This window comes from Triticum dicoccoides, chromosome 7B (genome assembly GCF_002162155.2).
Source record: "Triticum dicoccoides isolate Atlit2015 ecotype Zavitan chromosome 7B, WEW_v2.0, whole genome shotgun sequence".
In the NCBI taxonomy this organism is placed as follows: domain Eukaryota; kingdom Viridiplantae; phylum Streptophyta; class Magnoliopsida; order Poales; family Poaceae; genus Triticum; species Triticum dicoccoides.
Window position 1 is genome coordinate 278,933,894 of NC_041393.1, and position 10,237 is coordinate 278,944,130.

Below are 10,237 nucleotides of genomic sequence, written 5' to 3' on the forward strand. Positions count from 1 at the left end.
GACTTTGACCCAGAGATCGTGGCTCAGTTCTTTGCTTCCTTCCACATCCACACGGATGGGGAGCGCACTATGACTTGGATGACCAATGGGAAGAGGATGTCTACCAAATGGAAGGAATTCATGGAGATGCTGCATGTTCGTGATGAGGGGCTCGATGTGCCCGTTGGTGCCCGCCCTCACGGCAACTCAGAGTCCGCCAACAAGAACAAGCTTCAACTGTTCCTTGTGGAGAATAAGTTACCATTGGCAAGCAATCTTGGGTGCTCAACCCTTTCCTCGATGTCATGCACCGGATCTTCCGGAACACTCTCTTTCCGCGCATTGGTGACAAGGAAAGGTGCATGCTTATCTCATGGATATGTTGCTTCTGTGTGAGGAGGTGCCTCATCATGCTACCCAACCTCTGGACATCTCTCATATCATGTGGATTGAGCTCCGATTTGCGGTCTACAATCGCAAAGTGCCCATCTATGGTCCATACCTGCACCTCTTGATCTCAAAGACTTGTGAGAAGCTCTATACGGAGGAGGACTTTTCTGCTCCAAACTGGGTTCGCCACGAGCCTATCAAGCTGCGTCAGAATAACAAGTGGGCCAATACCACTACCAGGGCTGAGGCTGAGGCTGCTAGGATGGATGTTGATGAGGATGAGGTTTAGGAGGAGGAGGCTGAGGATAGATTTGCTGGGTATGCTCCTCCAACTACTGAGCCCTCTTGGGCTAAGAAGCTGAAGGCAAAGATGAAGACCCTGTTCTGCATGCAGGCCAAGGGGCAGTATAGGACCCATGTTGCTTCCAAGGAGAGTCGCCAGCGCGGTAAGAGGATCTTGAGGATGTTCGGCGAGATCGTGGAGAGCGGGTCAGAGAAGAGCATCACTCATGAGGCTGACTGGATGACCAAGCAGGGCTATCAGTGGACCGAGTCAGAGGAGGAGTCCATTCCCGCTATCGAGACCGATGAGGACGTTGTTGGTGATCTCTGTAGAGGATGCTACCACCTGTGTCGTTGGTGTCCTCTCTGCCTTTTTGGTGCCTCGATGCCAAAGGGGGAGAGAGTGTAGGATTTTCTCTCTTTGTTTCATTTTGTTGGACCTTTGTTCATGTTGCTTTAGTTTGTTGGTTTTGCGTTTGTGTTCGTGTGAATCCCGGAGACTATCATATGGTGTAATACATATGCACTCAAGTTTATCTTATTGTCTTTTATGCTTAGTAGTTCATGAGCTAATGCTATCTTGTGCCCTTTACTTTGTGCTCATATGCATTACCTTGCCTCCTTGCTTAGTGTCATTTATATATTGTTGCAAGGAATGCCTTGTCTATAAAATATAGGGGGAGTGTTGATCCTAGTATGTGTGACGTGTAGTCCAAAGCATATTTATAGAGTGCACACATCTAGGGGGAGCCTATCTATATTTTGTAGATGATGGGTTTGCCTATGTTCAGTTTTGTATCTTTATCTTCCCATATTGTCATCAACCCACCAAAAAGGGGGAGATTGTAAGGGCATATTTCACCCTACGTGGTTTTGGTGATTGATGACAATGCATTTGCAGACTAATCGTGTGCAATGAGCATTTCAGATATCTCATGTCTAGGCACAAGATGATTCGGTGCCCCTTGGAGCCTAGTGAAGACGGCGTTTCTCTATGTTTCTTTTCGGTGGATTTGAGTCGTAGGAAAGCTATACTATTAAGAGGGAGTCCGCTTCGAAAAGGTTAGGGTGGAATCAACACGTACACATCTGTTCCTTTGCACCTCCTTTCCTTTCCTTCTTTGGAGCACTGACCGGTTATCCTTGTCTTTGCAACCTGAAGGACTCCAAGTGGTATTGTGTTGTGGCATGCGGTAGTCCTGCTCAAGGTAGCAGTAGTACCGCAGTGGCCCATGGTAGTACCAGCCAGGGACGCGGTAGTACCGTGCTATGTGGTAGTACTGCTCCTCGGGCGTGGTAGTACTGTGGCCTCTTGCCCAGCACAGTAACACGCGTGAAAGTAGGGGCGGATGCAATTTTTTACATCCGCGCCCTATGCTGTAGTACCGTTCTCTGGATGCGGTAGTACCGTGTCGGATTTTTGCACAGATCAAAACTTAGTGGAAGTATCCACGGATGTAATTTTATTAGTCCGTGCCTTCCCGGCCTAGAAAAACCCTGCCTTGTGGTAGTATCGCAAGGGCGCGCGGTAGTACTGCTCCGGTGGTTCTACCACTTGTTGCGTCAACGCAATAGGGCCTCGTCTGGTCTCTGCCGCAGGAGCGGTAGTACCACACAGCCTAGCATTACTACCACAAGGCCTTGCGGTAGTACCTCAGGTTGGTGTGGTAGTACCGCAGTCGCGGCTGAATAAGTGGATAACGGTTGGGTGTTTCCTCTCACTATATAAGGGGGTCTTCTTCTCCAAGTTGACCACCTCTTCCATCCCTAAGCTCCATTGTTGCTCCAAGCTCCATTTCCGCCTGATCTCTCTCCCTAGCAAATCAAACTTGTTGATTCTCTAGGGATTGGTTGAGAAGGCCCCGATCTACACTTCCACCGAGAGAAATTTGATTCCCCCCACTAATACCTTGCGGATCTAGTTACTCTTGGGTGTTTGAGAACCCTAGACGGTTGAGGTCATAGTGGAGCCATATTCCATTGTAGTGAAGCTTCATGGTGTCATTGGGAGCCTTCAATTAAGTTGTGGAGATTGCCCCAACCTTGTTTGTAAAGGTTCGGTCGCTGCTTCCAAGGGCACAAATAGTCGAATCACGGCATCTCGCATTGTGTGAGGGCGTGAGGAGAATACGATGGCCCTAGTGGCTTATTGGGGAGCATTGTGCCTCCACACCGCTCCAACGGAGATGTACTTCCTCTCAAAGGGAAGGAACTTCGGTAACACATCCTCGTCTCCACCGACTCCACTCTTGGTTATCTCTCACCTTTACTTGTGCAAGCTTATATTGTGTTGTATCCTTGCTTGCTTGTGTGCTTGTTGTTGTTGCATCATATAGGTTGCTCGCCTAGTTGCATATCTATACAACCTACTTTGATGCAAAGTTTAATTTGGTAAAGAAAAGATAAAAATTGTTAGTTGCCTATTCAACCCCCCGCCCCCTCTCTAGTCAACTATATCAATCATTTCATAGGCGAGGGTCAATATGGATAGTCATGACAAGCAAAGCTTGCTTGCGCTTTTCAAGGAAGCATTTCATCAGTATCGGTGTTACCTGAGGAAATAACACTTTGATGGCAAGTCTATAAACGAATTTCCGGTGAAGTCTCCTGTGCTAAATTTAGAAGACATCGAATGGAAAATCCTTGGTATGCACTGGTCTTGTTCCTAGGATGAGGTACTCTCTACGATATCACATGGCAATTTGAACTTCTACTTTTCCACCCGTGCCTTACGGATCTCTTTTGCGGGAAATCTGCTCTAAGGGTGGAGAAGGGGAGCTGCGGACTGGATTGGATCTGGATGGTGGTTGGCGCGATGGGATCTAGGAGGATCTAGAGGAAGAAGGTGAGAGGATGGCAGCAGAACAGGAATTTGGAGGATGGGACAACTTCCTAGGTTTTAGGATTAGGCAGGTAGGTAGGTGGTCTATATATAGGGAGAGGAGGGGAGTTTGGATCATTCGATTTTGATCAGACGGTCAACATAAGTAGGCCAGGAAGGTCAAATGAGAAACTGATGATGTTCTAGGGATGTTTGGGATGACCCGAACCCATCAGTAACAACTGCCCGGGTCGGGTTCAGGGAAGTTTTGAACGAGCAAGCGAGGGGTATGTGCATTGTGCAGAGAGACTCCGGCTTAGGCAAGAGAGAAAACGAAGATCCAGGTTGAAAGGGTCTGAGAAAGTCCAACAGAGACAAACGAGAAGCGGCACTACGAATGGATGCAAGTTTTATGAAGCCATGCGGATGCAATGCGGACGAAGCCATGATGAATGCAACAAACAAATGAAACACATGGAAACAATGAAATAACTGGAAGGCTTCTGGAGCATCGGTCTCGGGTCGTCACAACACTCCCCCACTTACAAGAGATCTCCTCCCGAGATCTAAGGATGACAAGTGGAAGAGGAAGAGAAGAGGTAACTAAGTTGCTTCTTTGACAAACGAGTGAAATCACGAACCTTGAGAGGTTGAACAAGTTGAAAGAAAGAATACAACAGAGATGAACGAAGTAGAAAACACTCCAGCTGAAAAGAGAGGCAAGAATTGATAAGATGAAAAGAACTTGAACAGAGGACAGAATGCTCCTGCTGAATGGATAAGCAAGAAAAGGAACATGATCTTGACAAAAACGAGATGGTTTGTCAAGAGAGCAACATTACCATGCCTCTAGAACGAAAGGAAGAAAATGCCAACTCCTACCACAAATGAACTTGGAAAGCAACCTTGCAGAGAAGGATTGAATGGAGTTGTTGGAAAATCAACAACGAAAGAACAAGCTTGTTGTGGGCTTATGGAAAAACATCTCAAAATTTTGAGGTTCAACCTGCCACTACTGAATGATTAATTAGTTGAGAGGAAGGAAGAGATGCAAACCTCCACTTCAAAAGATAACGGAGAATGAATTGCACTTCGGAATGCAAGAAGAAGAATACTTGAGCTCCTCCTACAAGAATCTTGATGAACACTTGAAGAATGAATTAAATCCTTAACAAACCACCATGAAGAAAACTCTAGAAGGACTCCGGTAAGAAAAGAAATGGTAGGAAGGAAGTGAAGGTTGAAAAAAATATAGATGGAGCTCGTGATGAGATAACCGATACAACTTGGAAATCCAGAAAAAGAGAAGATGAACAACATGGAAATGGGAATTTTTCAACATGAACAAACTCAGGACGAAGGGATTGAATCACCTCGAGGAAACACGAATAAGAATTATGTCATGTTTACCCTTCACCAATTTAAATTGATGACAAGCAACAGATTTGGCATACTACTTATTCTTCTTGAAAAAGATTGAAGAGAGATATAACGTAAACTTGAGGAAGGTCTTCAACGAACTACCGGTAGGATTGGAAAGAACGAATGAAATAATATGATAACAAAGGAAGAGGAATCTTGTATGAACCACTGTATGAATTGAAAAGGAATGAAGAAAAGGTAATGCACCACTTGGAAGAATTATAACACAAACAAAGACACTTGAGGGAATATGGATACAAGAGAATGAAGAGATCACGAGCTGAATAGAGAATAATTGAACGATGCACCGGTAAGATTTGGAGAACGAGAGCTGAAAACTTAGAACGAAGAAATCTTCTAAAAGGATGGCCTCCGAATGATATAGAAATGAGAACAGCTCCTGAATTTTTTTGGATGGTTATCGAAATAATTCTCACAAACGAAAACAATTATGAGGATGGCATGAAGTTAGAACCATGAATCTTCAAGAGAACGGGCCAGGATTTAGGAGAAATTCTTCTTCGGTATTCAAAGCTGAGAATGACGACGAGAACACCACCAAAATTGCTGAGACACTCCAAAAGAACGAAAAAAGAGAGAAAAGGTTGAGCCAAAGAAGAAAATAATTTGAAAGCAATCTTGAAGAAGGCATCTGGCTGATGAAATTCATTCATACATCAAACTTTGAAAAGAATTTGAGAATAGCTCCGGAAGAATTAGAAGAGCCGGGTAAGATCCTAGAAAAAGACCTATGGGTTATGGGTCCACTCAAAAGAAAAAACCGTTGGAAATGATTGCTTGAAAGAGAGATTTGCACCGGTTGATTTAAATGGCTTGGATAAGGTAAGAACCTCAAAATAGCTTGAAAGGGTTAAGAATGGAAACTTGAATCTTCTAAGACATCTTCGGCACTTCGGATATGAATAGAGAGAGGTGAATAAATAAGAGAGACTTGGATAAGAAATTGCAAATGGGAAAATATGTGAAACAAAAGGAAGAGATATGATCAATATTGAAGCTCGAATTTAGTCCACTGGAGAAGAAAAGAGAATGAAGAATGATAAACTTAGAGCTCTTGAGCATCTTCATGAGAATCACCGGGTGAGAACATTGAAGGAAAAAAATGAAGAGAATTCACATCAATAAAATGGATACTTGGTTAAGAAATATGAGTCCATGAAGAAAAGGGTGGGTGGGTGGGGAAAATAAGACAATTTAGGACGAATGTAATGAACATCACTGAGAAAACTGAGAATTGCTTTTGCAAATGAAAAGAGGATTGAATTATCTTGACGAGAAGCACACCAGTTGGAAAAAAATTGAGATGACAATCTTGATGATCAAGAAGATTAGCACTCCCATAGAAATATGAGAACACTGATTAGGAAAGGTATGGAATCAACACTTTACAATGAAGCAACTCAAATACCACAATCAAAAGAAAACCAAGGATTGGCTTGCAAAATAAGCCAGAACAAACATATGATAGAGATTTACCCAATCCCATATCATGTATCTATCGGAAAGATATTCTAGGTAACAACTTGAATTCCCACCTATAAACTCCCAAAACTTTCTGGTTATGCAATCTGGTGTTAGGGATACAGGGAGGCACAAATATCGCACACAACTAACAAATCCTACACTCCAACTGTATCCATTCGTCAACACATAACCAAGAAAACCTCGGAAATCATGTACCTCAGGCCTTTGAAAAACATCCGCTATACTAGCTGTGGCAATACATCTGGTCACTCTCCCAGTACTGGGTTGTGCCAAACTACTCTCATCACAAAGAGTATAGAAGTGTTTTCATTGTCGGCGTCCTCTGGTATTCCGAAACTGAAACGATAAGCACTGTGACGAAAACACCTTGGAGCTGAACTCCCCGGGACACTGCCACAACCCCTAAATGTCAGGAGGCACCAAGACAGAATTCCCATCACATCGATATCACAACGATTCCAACAATACCCGCTTGATCCTAAAAAATTGAGTGAAACAAAAACACCTACGTCACGATTCCTCACTAGAGCAATGAAGGGGATAAAGAGTGAAAAGAATTCGTACTCTCCGATATAACTAGACTCAAATAGTTTTTTCTAGACTCAACAAGGACAACAATCGATCAATCAAGGGGGCTCCTTCGGTCGATAAGGCTCTGATACCAACTTGTAGCGCCCAAGATACGATTCTATCCCAATCACGTGATGAACTCATGATTAGGGCACAACCACATTTCCAGTGCATAACAAGGTGGATATCATTACAACATACCATGTATTGAATAGATGAGAATACAAGATAAAGGCTTACACTCGCCACCAGCTACAACATGAATACATGGATACATCATACGGAAGAGCAGGATCCGACTATGGATGAAATCAAATGAAAAATAAGAATGACATCCACCCTGCTAATCCCAGGATCCCGACCCGGAACCTATCCCTTGATCGAAGGAGAAGAAGTAGAAGAACTCCAAAACAAGCAAGCATCGCTCTCATGTCAGAACATCACATTACCTATACCTGCAACTGTTGTTGTAGTAATCTGTGAGCCACGAGGACTCAGCAATCCCATTACCATCGGGTATCAAGACTAGCAAAACTTAATGGGTTTGAAATGGATAAGTGGTGAGCTTGGCTAACTTACGAGTTCAAGAATAAGAAGAGAAACTACGCACCACTGTCGCAAACTAGTAATGATAAGAAGTGATCCTGAACTACTTAGTCATACATAACCCCACTGTGTTCTCTTCATGAACTTTCTCGAAAAGAGACGATCACGGCTACACACACGGTTGGTGCATTTTAATTCAGAGCTGGTGTCATGCTCTCTACAACCGGATATTAAAAATTCCCATCTGCCACATAACCGCGGGCACGACTTTTGGAAATATTAAACCCTGCAGGGGTGTCCCAAATTAGTCCATCACAAACTCTCATGATCCATGGAGGGAAATCCTCCATTTTGAAACAACCCGATCAAACTCGGAATCCCGGTTCACAAGACATTTTGACAATGATAAAACGAAACCAGCAAGACCTCCCAACGTGCCGACACCCTGATAGTAGCCACACGTATCTTGTCTCAGGCCACGATTGGATGAACACTACGTACGGCAACCGAAAACTCATGAGGAGCACTGGCCCGGGTTGTTAATTAAGTCCTCGAGGTCCGAAAAGTCCTTATGCAAGTTTTAGTTGTTATTACGCAAATGGTAAAACCAAATTTAGGCCTTGCTAGAAGTGTTTTATTCAAAATGAACTGTTAAGGGGGCCCATAAACCCCGACCATGTTAAGAACATAAAATCAAGGAACATAACACCGGTATGAAGGAAATTATGGCGGCAAGAGTGGAACAAAGCACCAGGCAAACGTTCAAACCTTTCACCCTTTACCAAGTATATAAATGCATTAATGAAATAGGAGATATTGTGATATCCTATGATACACTTGTCCCAACATGGAACAACCTGCAACTAGCAACGCTATAAGAGGGGCTGAGCAAAGCGGTAACATAGCCAACAACGGTTTGATAGGAAGGTGGAAAAAGATTAGAGGCTTATCATGGTAATTTGGGAGGCTTAATAAACAAGTGGTAGGTAGCGCGACATAGCGATAGCATCGAGACAACTAGCAAAGCAAAGATAGTAGTGGTATCTAGGATAATGAGCGTTTTGCCTGAAATCCCGCTAGGAAGAAGACTGAATCCATGAATTAGACGAACCAACATAGTCAAACGGATCCTCACAATCGCAACGTAATCGGAACTATCGAGAAGTACTACAACCGAAAAGAAGCAAACAACATGATAAACAACCATCACATAAACATGGCATGATGCACAACCAAGGATGATGCATGCCCGATTTAATGATTCATGGTATGGAAAAGTGCAACAAACAATTCTACAAATTAAGTGGGGCTCAATATGCAACGGAGTTGCTGTAGGGCCCAAGATGCGATTCTATCCCAATCACGTGATGAATTCATGATTAGGGCACAATCGCATTTCAAGCGCGTAGTAAGGTGGATATCATTACAACATACCATGTATTGAATAGATGACAATACAAGATAAAGTCTTACACTTGCCACAAGCTACAACATTAATATAACAGTTCATCAATACATAGCAATCATCATACAGAAGAGCAGGATCCGACTACGAATGAAATCAAACAAAAAAAGAAGAACGATACCCACCCTGCTAGCCCAGGCTCCCAACCTGGAACCTAAATCCCTTGATCAAAGAAGAACTCCAAACAAGTAAGCATTGCACTCACATTAGATCATCGCATTACCTGTACCTACAACTGTTGTTGTAGTAATCTGTGAGCCACGAGGACTCAGTAATCCCATTACCATGGGTATCAAGACTATCAAAGCTTAATGGGTATGGAATGGATAAGTGGTGAGGTTGCAGCGAGCGACTAAGCATTTTATGGTGGCTAACTTACGAGTACAAGAATAAGATGAGAATCTACGCAATCGCTCGCAAACTAGTAATGATCACTAGGTGATCCTAAACTACTTACATTCAAACATAACCCCACCGTGTTCTTGTCTCGACCTTACTCGAAAAGAAACGATCACGGTTACACTCGCGGTTGGTGTATTTTATTTCGAATCTCGTGTCAAGTTCTCTACAACTGGACATTAAAAATTCTCATCTGCCACATAACCGCGATCACGGCTCTCGAAAGTTTAAACCATGCAGGGGTGTCCCAACTTAGCCCATGACAAGCTCACAATCCGGGGAGACAATCCTCCATCGTGGGACATCCGATCAGACTCGGGGTCCCAGTGCACAAGACATTTCGACAATGGTAAAAAAATCCAGCAAGACCTCCCGGTGTGCCGACACCCTAATAGTAGCCGCGCGTACCTCGTCTCAGGTCACGTCCGGATGGGACATCCTATGAGTAAAACCAGATCCTTGGGTTGCCCCGTGGTGGCCCCGCAGTCTACCCGTTTGGGACCAACACCATCACACTGGCCCCCCTGTATTATGTTGAATTAAGGAACCTCAGGGACGCGACCCCCTATGCCAATTAATTACTTAATTCAATATTATTATGTAGGCAAATGTTAAAACCAATGTTGGGCCTTGCTGGAAGAGTTTTATTCAAAGCGAACTGTCAAGAGGGGCCCATAAACCCTCACCGTGTTAGGGACGCAAAATCAAGGAACATAACACCGGTATGACGAAAACTAGGGCGGAAAGAGTGGAACAAAACATCAGGCATAAGGCCGAGCCTTCCACCCTTTTACCAAGGATATATGTGCGTTAATTAAATATAAGAGATATTGTGATATTCCAAGATATCCATGTTC